A 13,240-nucleotide genomic window follows, 5' to 3' on the forward strand; every position below is an offset into this window, starting at 1 on the left:
GCAAGTCATCCGGCATTCAGAGATAAATGTCCCTATACTCCAACCCCCAAGGCCGTATACAGATCAATGGTTGTTTATCATCTCCATTCCACATCCAAAACGAGACAAGGCAAGGTTGCCCACTATCCCCTCTACTCTATGCCCTCTGCATGAAACATCTCCTAGTCGCAATCCGCAATAACCCAAACATCAAACATCAAAGGATTACTGACGGACACGTCTCATTATAAATGCTCAGCCTATGCAGATGATCTCCTCCTCTACCTCTCCTCCCCCCTTACCTCCCTTCCTTCCCTTCTGTCATTCGTCAGTATTCCGTCTACAGTAATTATAAGCTTAATAGCAGCAAATGTGAGGCACTTAACATTTCCCTCCCACAACAACTCCTCCATCCCCTCCAGGGATCTTACCCTCAAATACCTGGGTATTCATGTCCCGACTAATCTGGCTGACACATAAAAACTGAACTTCCCCCCACTCCTTCATTCCCTGAAGACGGACTTGGCCAGATGGGAGCTCTGACAGATTAAGTGAAGCGGCTGTGGTGCTAGTGTTGGTGGTGGCGGCAGGCAGGCAAGTGGTAACTTGAGAGGTGCACGAAGCTAAGCTGGAGGAGGATGGTGCGCCAAGGTTCTGAGCGGAAGCTGTAGAAGATTGGGTGTCCTGTGTTAGCCAGTCAACTATGTCCTTAGAACTTTTTGAGTTCAGGGTATGTGGCCTTTGAACACTGGGCATTATTCTAGGGCCAAAGGGAATCACAGCCCCACGACCACGACGGCCCCTGCGGGGTGGCCTGCCTCTGCCTGTCATTTTTTTTTAATTAGTGGTACTATGTGTGCAAGCTACTGTGACAACAGATATGAGTGGCACTATGCACTGGCAGAAGTTGGCAGAGTAGACGCTGTAGGCCTGACACACACGCTTGCAGACAACTAACTGCTATTCAATCTATTACAGTCAAAATTGTTTTTTTCTTTAAATGTACACTACTGTTACACCAGATATGAGTTGCACTGGTGTGACTCTGTGCCCTGGCAGGCCCTGAAACGCACACGTGTGAAGGAAACTGACTGCTATTATTTCACTGTCAAAAAAGTGTTGTTTTTTTAAATGTACACTACTGTTACACCAGATATGAGTTTCACTGGTTTGACACTGTGCCCTGGCAGGCCCCGAAATGCACACATGTGAAGGAAACTGACTGCTATTATTTCACAGTCAAATTTCTATTTTTTTTTTATGTACACTACTGTGACACCAGATATGAGTTGCACTGGTATGACACTGTGCCCTGGCAGGCCCTGAAACGCACACGTGTGAAGGAAACTGACTGCTATTATTTCACAGTCAAAAAAGTGTTTTTTTTTTTAAATGTACACTACTGTTACACCAGATATGAGTTGTACTGGTGTGACACTGTGCCCTGGCAGGCCCTGAAACGCACACGTGTGAAAGAAACTGACTGCTATTATTTCACATTCAAATTTCTAGTTTTTTTATTTTTTATGTACGCTACTGTTACACCAGATATGAGTTGCACTGGTGGGACACTGTGCCCTGGCAGGCCCTGAAACACACACGTGTGAAGGAAATCGACTGCTATTATTTCACAGTCAAATTTCTTCTTTTTTTTATGTACACTACTGTTACACCAGATATGAGTTGCACTGGTGTGACACTGTGCCCTGGCAGGCCCTGAAACGCACACATGTGAAGGAAACTGACAGCTATTTTTTCACAGTCAAAAAGTGTTTTTTTTTTTAAATGTACACTACTGTTACACCAGATATGAGTTGCACTGGTGTGACACTGTGCCCTGGCAGGCCCTGAAACGCAAGCTATTGTAACACCAGATATGAGTGGTGGCACTGGGCAAGTGGGCACAGTATACGCAGTAGACTGATGTTCTAGCCCTAAAAAGGGCTTTTTGGGGGTGCTGTCCATACAGCAGAGATCAGATGAGTCCTTCAGGACTGTAGTGGACACTGAATACACTAGCCTAGCTATCGAATTCCCTATTAAATCAGCAGCAGCAACACTGTCCCTCCTCTCACTAAGAATGCAGCTTCAGAATTAATCTAAAATGGATGCTATCCAGGAGGTGGGAGGGTCTGGGAGGGAGGGTCTGCTGCTGATTGGCTGGAATGTGTCTGCTGACTGTGAGGTTCAGGGTCAAAGTTTACTCAATGATGAAGAATAGGGGGCGGACCGAACATCACATATGTTGCCCGCCGCGGCGAACGCGAACAAGCTATGTTCGCCGGGAACTATTTGTCGGCAAACTATTCGGGACATCTCTACATGCATGAATATACCATTAAGGCCTCAAAGAACTATTGGAATGTTGTGTGCATTTTTCAATTAATTTATTGCTTTTGGTTCTCGTATTGTTTTCCTATCAGCTAGTTAGGGACAAACTTCAAATGGTGCCTATGAATATTCTTGAAATTTTGGTCATTATTTTAGCCAAAATTAGGAGTGGAATTTGCCTGACTGTAATTTAAAAATAAAGCAAACAAAACAGAAAAATGCTCGAAATAATAGACTCATTGCTAAACCCCCGCAAATTTGTGTGATGTTTATTTTATAAATTAAACTCTACTATTGGAGTTTAAAACTACCGCTGTAAAATGAAAAACACTAGCAATGTAGCTCACTTGGTCTACCACTAAAACAAACGCTCTCAGGCCTTGAATGTTTGAATTGACCCCGCCTGACATAGATAGCTACATTGAACCTGTGTAACCTTACAGTTCATCAGAACATTACATGTTACCAGGAGCCTAAGAATATACCATGATTTTCAGCACTGCCAGGCAATTACACTGGTAGTGACTTCATTATAGAACGTGAGCTTGTATAATTCTTAGAGACGAGATCCATGCTTCAGATTTATTTTGTCTATGTTACTTACTTGTGTTCTCTAGCAACCCTTTTATTGTATAAAATCATTATTTATATAAAATGAATGGTACCTGTTCATGTAAATACTTTGACTCAGAAGCCTAAAATACATGTTCATACATGTCCTGTAATTGTTATTACTGTCTCTGATAATAATAAATGGCATTATTTATGTATTATAATTATGACATCATCAATATAGTATTTTCTTTCAGTTTATATGTTAGTAATATTTGTATGATTGGATATATTTTTTTCCTTGCATTTGGAGCAATACCTGGTTGCGATGTATGTTATTGGGGGTAATATTTTTTCTGAATCTTTGTCATGTATACAGTACTTAAAGCACTTATAGAGAGGTATAAAATAACTGTAACTGTAAATTGTGTATTTTGAGAATATCATGGTTTACAAAGAAAGAAAAACAAAACCCAGAATGCTCCAAAGGGAAACATAGTAACAGTTTGTAAGGTTGAAAAAAGACAAGAGGCCGTCGAGTTCAACCTAGAGACACAATATTAGGCAGTGTTATTAATATTATAGATCATGGGATACAATATTAGGAGATGGTAATTATGTTATGGCTGATTAAACATATTTGGCGGTGGTATTAATGTTATGGCTGCTGGGACACAATATTAGAGGGTGGTATTGCCGTTATGGATGATGGGACACAATATTAGGCAGTGGTATTAATGTTATGTCTGATGGGTGTACAAAGCTTTATTAATAGAGCTAATCATATATTCAAGCACATTTCATAGAATAATTATTTATGTAGCTAAACGTATTATAGAAATCAAGTTATGCGATGCACCGCAAATCTCTTTTTCAATTAGGAGTGTAGGGCTCTATATTATAAATGCAACGTTTACCCCCTTTAACTTTTTATCTAGTTTTAGGAATTGGGCATATTGTAAAATGTATGGCAAGAAATGACAGAGAGCTAAATGCATATCCGATGTTTGTTAATTATAGCACAAGGCGCGTAGTATAGCATCAAGCATTCATTGTATACTGTGAAAAAGGACAGAAGTGAGAACAGCTGCCGTAGAAGCCTTTTAGTCTGCTGCTGGACATGTCCACATATTACACTGGGGCCCCACACTATAAACATTCACATCTATTTAGGAGACTCAGTGAATGTGGGAGAAAGGGGGGTGAAGCTATGCAGGGAAGGGGGCGTGCCCTAGTGAAGGGAAGGGGACGTGGTCTAGTGATGGGAAGGGGGCAATGCCTAGTGAGGCTCTGACAGAAAGGGGGTGTGGCACCTGTCAGTTTATTTTCGGTGGGCGGTTTGACAAAAGGTATCCCTCCTCACAACTTACTGCACTTGCTTTACGTCCAAGCACATCAATTGCTGGCCTATATTAAGCGACAGCTTTCTATTTCCTGTGCCTCATTATTCTGGCTTGTCACTTAAAGGGGTTATCCGGGAATAGAAAAGACAGTACCCCATCTTTTCTTAGGTTGTGTGTGGTATTACAACATGTCTCTATTCACTTCAATGTTCAATGCGTTTTTTTTAAATAAAGAAATCCTCTCTCTTTTTCTAAACCTGGATAACCCCTTTAACCATCTTTCTTGATCAACTTAAACCCCTAAATCCAAGTATGTACTTTGCAAGGCAACTCAGCCTGTCTGTTCGTGATTCCTGAATTACAAATCCAGCTCCACTGATCCTGGTTTTGTGGAATGTAAGTAAGCCAGCTTTCCTGAGCATAATCTTCCATTGCATTTAATATCTAGAACCAATATTGTTACATAACAGTCAGGCTCAATGTAGAGGACATCTAGACCAGTATCTTCTTTGTCATCACATCGTTTTATATCTCTTAATTCCATACCATCTTCTCTGTGGACAAGTAACTGAAGTAAAGAACCATGTGCTGGAATTGGAAGAGTATCAGAGTTTTCTGCTAATTCAAGTAATGTTGGTACTTCATCTCAGAAATATTCTGTTCTTATACTTACTGAGGATGACAAAGACTCTTGTATTGTGGTGTCTTAACCACCGCTGCATGATTTCTGTTCTTCTCATGGTTCTCAGTTCAATAATATAGCTTCAAGGTGGTGTATATAGTTGCCTTCTAGATTGACAGTGCACAGACCCTGGAGACCCAGATAGCTTGGAAGACCCTTATTGTTGTGCTAATACTGAGGAGGCATGATGTAATCTGTGTATTAAAGATTAGGCACATTCAAGTAAAGGGGTACTCCAGTGGAAAACTTTTTTTTTTTTTTTATCAACTGGTGCAAGAAAGTTAACCCCTTAAGGACGCAGCCCTTTTTCACCTTAAGGACCGAGCCCTTTTTCGCAATTCTGACCACCGTCACTTTACAAATTAATAACGCGAAAACGCTTTTACCGAATATTCTGATTCTGAGATTGTTTTTTCGTGACATATTCTACTTTATTTTGGTGGTAAATTTTCGGCGTTACTTGCATCCTTTTTTGGTGAAAAATCCCAAAATTTCATGAAAATTTTGAAAATGTTGCATTTTTCGAACTTTGAAGCTCTCTAATTGTAAGGAAAATGGATATTCCCAATAAATGTTATTTTTATTCACAAATACAATATGTCTGCTTCATGTTGGCATCATAAAATGGACATACTTTTGCTTTTTGAAAAAATTAGAGGGCTTCAAAGTAGAGCAGCAATTTTCAAAAATGTCATGAAAATTGCTAAATCTGAAGGGACAGATGTTACAGAACTACAACTCCCAGCATGCCTGGGCAGTCTAGGCATGCTGAGAGTTGTAGTTTGGCAACATCTGGAGGGCTACTGTTTGGGCACCCCTGTAACAGTGGTCTCCAAACTGTGACCCTCCAGATGTTGCAAAACTACAACTCCCAGCATGCCCAGACAGCCTTTGGCTCTCTGGGCATGCTGGGAGTTGCAGTTTGGCCCCCCTAGTGGTTGCCACAGTAAAGATCGATTTACTTTCACTTTCAATCCCCCCCCCCCCCCCCCCCCCCACTGTGGATTCCCTACCTGATCAGGATCCTGCAGGCTCCAGCGAAGATCCCAGGTCCCCAGGCATCTTCTCCTGCAGGTACGGCCTCCATCTTCTTTCCAGAGCCCCTTGACATCCAGGGGCGGGCAGAACGGGGGGTTGCCATGGCAACCCCCTGTCCTGCGCTGCCATTGGTCAGAACTCCGTTCTGAGTAATGGCAGGGGATAGGAGTAGATCGCAGCTTTGCGATCTCACTCCAATCCTTTGGGTTGATCGGGGTTGTTGCTGACAACTCCGATCAGCCCTATTTTCCGGGTGATCGGGTCACCAGAGACCCGATCAGCCCGGAATTGGAGAAAATCGCATGTCTGAATTGACATGCGATTTTCTCCGATCGCCGACATGGGGGGGTCTCAGGACCCCCCTGGGCGATGTGCCAGGGTGCCTGCTGAATGATTTCAGCAGGCATCCGGCTCCGGTCCCCAACCGGCTAGCGGTGGGGACCGGATTTCCCACGGGCGTATGGATACGCCCTGCGTCCTTAAGGACTCGGAATGCAGGGCGTATCCATACGCCCTGCGTCCTTAAGAGGTTAAGCAGATTTGTAAATTACTTCTATTAAAAAGATCTTAATCCTTCCAGTACTTATTAGCTGCTGAATACTACAAAGGAAGTTCTTTTCTTTTTGGAACACAGAGCTCTCTGCTGACATCATGATCACAGTGCTCTCTGCTGACACCTCTGTCCATTTTAAGAACTGTCCAGAGTAGGAGAAAATCCCCATAGAAAACATGTGCTGCTCTGGACAGTTCCTAAAATGGACAGAGATGTCAGCAGAGAGCACTGTTGTCATGATGTCAGCAGAGAGCACTGTGGTCATGATGTCAGCGGAGAGCTCTGTGTTCCAAAAAGAAAATAATTTCCTATTCAACAGCTAATACGTACTGGAAGGATTTTTAATAGAAGTAATTTACAAATCTGTTTAACTTTCTGGCACCAGTTGATTAAAAAAAAAAAAAAAGTTTCCACCGGAGTACCCCTTTAATATGCCTCCACTTGATCCTTTGCTAGTGACTAACAATGCCTATTAATGTAAGTTTTTGTTAGAGACCTTTATGCTGAAGGTGTTTTCTGTACTAAATTCTCCTTCCAGGTCTGAATGTGCTTTTAACAGCAGATTAACGTCTATTGTCTGGAAATACTTTTTAGATGAATTGACATTATCAAAAATGTGACTTAATTGAAGGTTTCTCTGAAGGCATTACTGATCTTTGGTAAATTACGTATAACAAAACATGCAATTCCCCACCCTTTGTAAAGACTATTTATATTGAACGTTGTATTATATCAGAGATGTATGTTATCGCCAGGGGCTAAGCATTGGAGGAAGAGCAGGTTAGGGCTGTAAATTGTGCAGTACATTGTGAAAAGAAACATTTGTAACATCTATATCAGCACGTGTAATTTAGCAAAATGTCCCTTACCTGCGATCGAGAAGACCAGAGCAGAAGATGACCGATAATATTGATCAGTGCTATGCAGGGCCGTCATCAGGGGGGTACAGCCAGTACCCCAGTCAGGGGTTCAGGCACCCAGGTGGGCCCGGGGCCCTAGGGCTGCAACATGCAGGGATCGGTGCTGGTACGTTCCCTGCATGTGCATAACCGGACCCTTCACCTATGGGCCCCATCGTTCCCCCTGCGACTGGGCCAGTAGGTGAAAGGGGGGGGGGGCTGCGCCGATGGATCCGGGCCACCTGTCCCGAATCTCTGAGTGACCTCAGCTTATAACACTGAGTGCGCCTTTAAGACGCACCCAGCGTTGAGCATGCGCTCGGCTGCTGCAGCTGACGTAATAGGAAGGAGCCGGCGGCTCGGTACTGTCACTCCAGCCCGGGCTTCCTGTGTGGCAGCGGCTCTGTAGAGGTGGTCAGCACAGGAAGCAGAGAGAAGAGGAGAGAACAGGAGCTGCGGGGGAAGGAGGCAGAGGTGAGTGTTTTTCGTTGTTGGGGGCATTATTATGTGAGGGGGCCATGTGAGGGGGCATTACTTATATGGGGGCAATGTGAGGGGGCATTATTTATATGGGGAAAAGTTAGGGGGGCATTACTTATATGGGGGCAAAGTGAGGGGACCATTACTTATATGGGGGCAAAGTGAGGGGGGCATTACTTATATGGGGGCAAAGTGAGGGGGGCATTACTTATATGGGGGCAAAGTGAGGGGGCATTACTATATGTGGGGGCCATGTGGGGGCATTACTTATATGGGGGCAAAGTGAGGGGGGCATTGCTTATATGGGGGCAATGTGAGGGGGCATTACTATATATGGGGGCCATGTGGGGGCATTACTTATATGGGGCAAAGTGAGGGGGGCATTACTTTTAAGTAATGCCCCCTCACTTTGCCCCCATATAAGCAATGCCCCCCTCACTTTGCCCCCATATAAGTAAAAGTAATGTCCCCTCACATGGCCCCCATACATAATAATGCCCCCATATATAATAATGTCCCCATATAAGTAATGCCGCCTCACATGGCCCACATATGGGGGCATTGTGAGGGGGCATTACTATATATATATATATATATATATATATGTATGGGGGCCATGTGAGGGGGCATTATTATGTATGGGGGCCATATGAGGGGGCATTATTATGTATGGGGGCCATGTGAGGTGGCATTATTATCGATGGGGGCCATGTGAGGGGGCATTATTATCGATGGGGGCCATGTGAGGGGGCATTACTATGTATAGGGGCCATGTGAGGGGGCATTACTATGTATGGGGGCCATGTGAGGGGACATTACTATATATGGGGCAATGCGAGGGGGCATTACTATATATGGGGCAATGTGAGGGGGCATTACATTACATATATGGGGCAATGTGAGAGGGCATGATTATAAATGGGGGCCATGTGAGGGGGCATTATAATCTATGTGGGTAATGTAAGGAGGCATAAATATATACAGGGTCAATGTGAGGGGGCATTATTATGTATGGGTGATGTGTACGGGGACATTACTATATATGGGGGCAATGTACAGGGGCATTATATTATATGGGGGCAATGTGAGGGGCATTATAATGTATCAGAGCAATGTACGGGGGCATTATAATGTATGAGTACCACGTTGGGCCTAATACTATACAGGGGCACAGAAGGGACTACTATATGGGGCAGTGTAATACATATAGGGAGTTTGTATAGAGTTGAGGACTTTGCTGTAGCGAGGAGCCTAAAATGTTTGTCTGGCAGATTTGGTGAAGACGAGTTGTGATCGGGAGAAATCTTCATGATGATCCAGGACAAATGGAGAAAAAAGAGAAAAGTGAAAGACTCCGATCAGAGACGCCCCTGTGAGTAAGTAACTGTAATGACTCAGCACCTGTATACAGCTCAAATCTACCTCTATATAGGGGTTATTGATCTTTTGTATAGTGGTTTTTATTCAATAACAATATAGCAGTCTTAGTGGTAATGGTAGTGGTCTTGGTGTGGCAGAACTACTGTATTTGTCCCTTGTATTGTGGTGTTATTAGTGATACTGATCTGTTTATAGTGGCTTTTATTTCCTTACAGTATGGTGGTATTATTTAGTCACTGCAGAAATAATATGGAGTGGTGATATTATTTTATGTTTCTAAGCCTGATACTAAGATAAAATCTAGCGTGTGCCAAAGAGGGGGGGGGGGGGGGGGGTAGACTACAAGCTGTGTAAGGGGCCCTAAATTTCAGATGGCAGCCCTGGTGCTATGCCCTATGCATAGCACTGAACAGTATTAGCAATCGAATCATTGCTATAAATAGTCCCCTATGGGGGCTATTAAAGTGTAAAAATGAAAGTAAAATAGTAAAAAAATGTAAGTAAAAAAATGAGAAAAACCCCATTTTCCAATAAAAACCTAAATTGTCCCACTTTCCCTATTTAACCCCCCAAAAGTGTTAAAAAAATGTATATACATATTTGGCATCTCCGCGTGCATAAATATCCAAACTATTAAAATAAAATGTTAATGATACTGTACGGTGAACGGTGTTGTGAACGAAAAAAAAAGAAAAAAAGCAGTATTTTTTATAACATTTTATTCCAAATTTTTTCTTATAAAAAATGTATTCAAAGTTTTATATAAGCAAATATGGTATCAATAAAAAGTATGGATCACGGCGCCAAAGGTTAGCCCTCATACCGCCGCTTATACAGAAAAATGAAAAAGTTATAGGTCTTCAAAATAAGGGGATTTTAAACATACTAATTTGGTTAAAAAGTTTGCGATTTTTTTTAACGCAACAGTAATAGAAAAGTATGTTATCAAGGGTATCATTTTAATTGCATTGACACAAAGAACACATGTCATTTTTACCATAAATTGTACGGCGTGAAAATGAAACCTTCCAAAATTTGCTAAAATGCGGTTTTCTTTTTAATTTCCCCACACAAATAGTATTTTTTTGGTTGCACCATACAGCTGTCACGCCCCCTCACATAGGCTTGCATTGAGGGGGCGTGATGTCACATGGGGGTGGGGCTGTGATGTCACAATGCTCCGGGCCTCGTGATCGCCAGTAATCCGACCCGGAGCGAACGTGCTCCGGGGACTGATTCTAACTGGGTGCTGCGTGCAAGATCACGGGGGTCCCCAGTGGTGGGACCCCCGCGATCAGGCATCTTGTCCCCTATCCTTTGGATAGGGGATAAGATGTCTTAGCGCTGGAGTACCCCTTTAATGAAAAGGAAAAACGAGAGGCCACTCACCAGGTCCGTGCTCCACAATTAGTCTTTTATTTTCAGTGCTTTAAAACTGCCAGCAAGACGAGGTCATACGCCTGGATGGCGCTGCATGGTTAATTTTCACTGTAGGACACGGCCATTTTTTGCACATCTGACCACTGTCACTTTAAGCATTAATAACTCTGGGATACTTTTACTTTTCATTCTGATTCTGAGATCATTTTTTCGTGACATATTCTACTTTATGTTAGTGGTAAATTTTGTCGATACTTGCATAATTTCTTGGTGAAAAATTCCAAAATGTGATGAAAAAATTGAAAATTTAGCATTCTTTTTTTAACTTTGAAGCTCTCTGCTTATAAGGAAAATGAATATTCCAAATAAATGATATATTGATTCACATATACAATATGTCTACTTTATGTTACCACCATAAAGTTGACATGTTTTTACTTTTGGAAGACATCAGAGGGCTTCAAATTATAGCAGCAATTTTCTAATTTTTCACAAAATTATCGAAATTTTTCAGGGACCAGTTCTGTTTTGAAGTGGATTTGAAGGGCCTTCTTATATGAAATACCCCACAAATGACCCCATTATAAAAACTGCACCCCTCAAAGTATTCAAAATGACATTCAAAAGGTTTGTTAACCCTTTAGGTGTTTCACAGGAATAGCAGCAAATTGAAGGAGAAAATTCTAAATCTTCATTTTTTACACAGGCATGTTCTTGTAGACCCAATTATTGAATTTTACAAGGGGTAAAAGGAGAGAAATCTTCCTAAAATGTGTAACCCAATTTCTCTCGAGTAAGAAAATACCTCATATGTGTATGTCAAGTGTTCGGCGGGCGCAGTAGAGGGCTCAAAAGGGAAGGAGCGACAGTGGGATTTTGGAGAGTGAGTTTTTCTGAAATGGTTGTCGGGGGCATGTCACATTTAGGAAGCCCCTATGGTGCCAGAACAGCAAAAAAAAAAAAAACACATGGCATACTATTTTGGAAACTACACCCCTCAAGGCACGCAACAAGGGGTCCAGTGAGCCTTAACACCCACTAGTTTTCCCTCAAATTAATTTTTTTTTACAAGGGATAATAGGACAAAATGCCCCCCAAAATTTGTAACCCCATCTCTTCTGAGTATGGAAATACCCCATATTAGGACGTAAAATGCTTTGCGGGCAAACTACAATGCTCAGAAGAGAAGGAGTCACATTTAGCTTTTGAAAAGCAAAATTTGCTGAAATGGTTTTTTGGGGGCATGTCCCATTTAGGAAGCCACTATGGTTCCAGGACAGCAAAAAAAAAGAACACATGGCATACTATTTTGGAAACTACACCCCTCAAGGCACATAACAAGGGGTCCAGTGAGCCTTTACACCCCACAGGTGTTTGACGACTTTTCGTGAAAGTTGGATGTGTAAATAATTTTTTTTTTACACTAAAATGCAAGTTTTCCCTCAAATAATTTTTTTTTACAAGGGGTAGTAGGTAGACTTGTGCACTAGAAAAATTTTCGTTTCGTTTGGTTTTTTCGTTTTGGTAATATTTTCGGTACATTCGGTATTCGGGTGTTCGGTCTGATTTTTTTCGGATACATTCGGTATTCGGGTACATTCGGTAAATCTTTTTATTCTTTTTTTGGACTTAATGATCATAAAAAATTATGGAGATACCTTTTTTATAAAAAAAATTTCGTAGGGTACCATAAAAAATAATAATAAAAAAGATACAGTAGTGATGGAAAAAATTGTATCTAAAGAAATGTATCTTTTTTATTATGAAATGTTTATTCATTTTTAAACAGAGATCAATTCATGTGAGCGGGTAAAGCACAAAAAATGTAGCCGACAATAATAAAAATGTAATGTGTGCAAGTTTTTCACTTTTTTTTTTTTTTTACATTTTTTAGGTAGTACTACACACTCTTGGAACACACTCTTCCATGATGGGAGTAGTAGTTACCTGTACTTATTGACAGATCGCCAGGGTTCGTTGCGATCGTCCTGTATAATGTATAGATGCGGTGGCCGCTCTTCTCTGGTCCCCTGCACTCACGTATATATATACACATATTCATATTTCCCGCAGAGCTGTGATTGGCCAGATGGTTCCAGCCAATCACAGCTCTCTGTGAGAAAAAGGAATATGTGTATATATACGGCTGTGCAGGGGACCATAGGAGAGCGGCCGCCGCATCCATACATTATACAGGAGCATCACCGTGGGCGTCAGGAGTGATACCCGCAGTGATCTTTCCTTTACTACAAGTACTACTACTCCCAACATGAAGTACACTCTGCTCCTTGCTGGGAGCTGTAGTACCTGCATTAATAGACAGATCGCAGCGGGTGTCAGAAGTTACACTCGCTGCGATATGTCTATTAATGCAGGTACTACAGCTCCCAGCATGGAGCATAGTGTGCTCCATGTTGGGAGTATAAGTACCTGCAATAGGTATAAACATGACCAGCAGCAAATGCACAATAGTAATTGTATTATATCACTAGGACATCATGGATGTCTGAGAGTTATCAGAGATACTAAGGTGACTACGGCTTCATATATGATCTCCACAAGACAAGACAATCAAAAAAGCACAAAGGAGTCATTTAATTTAAATATAAAATATATATTATTT

At 41.9% G+C, this 13,240-nt stretch overlaps 1 protein-coding gene across 1 annotated transcript in view; it reads right to left on the minus strand.

Moving 5' to 3' along the window:
- LOC130356234 (pancreatic secretory granule membrane major glycoprotein GP2-like) overlaps nt 1–6,071 on the minus strand; it is a 54,169-nt gene extending 48,098 nt beyond the window's left edge. The window contains exon 1 of the mRNA XM_056557447.1: nt 5,901–6,071. The gene's annotated coding sequence lies outside the window, so the exon portion shown is untranslated. The remainder of the gene's footprint in view (nt 1–5,900) is intronic.
- Nucleotides 6,072–13,240: the final 7,169 nt, after the last annotated feature.

This window comes from Hyla sarda, chromosome 2, assembly GCF_029499605.1.
Source record: "Hyla sarda isolate aHylSar1 chromosome 2, aHylSar1.hap1, whole genome shotgun sequence".
NCBI lineage: Eukaryota > Metazoa > Chordata > Amphibia > Anura > Hylidae > Hyla > Hyla sarda.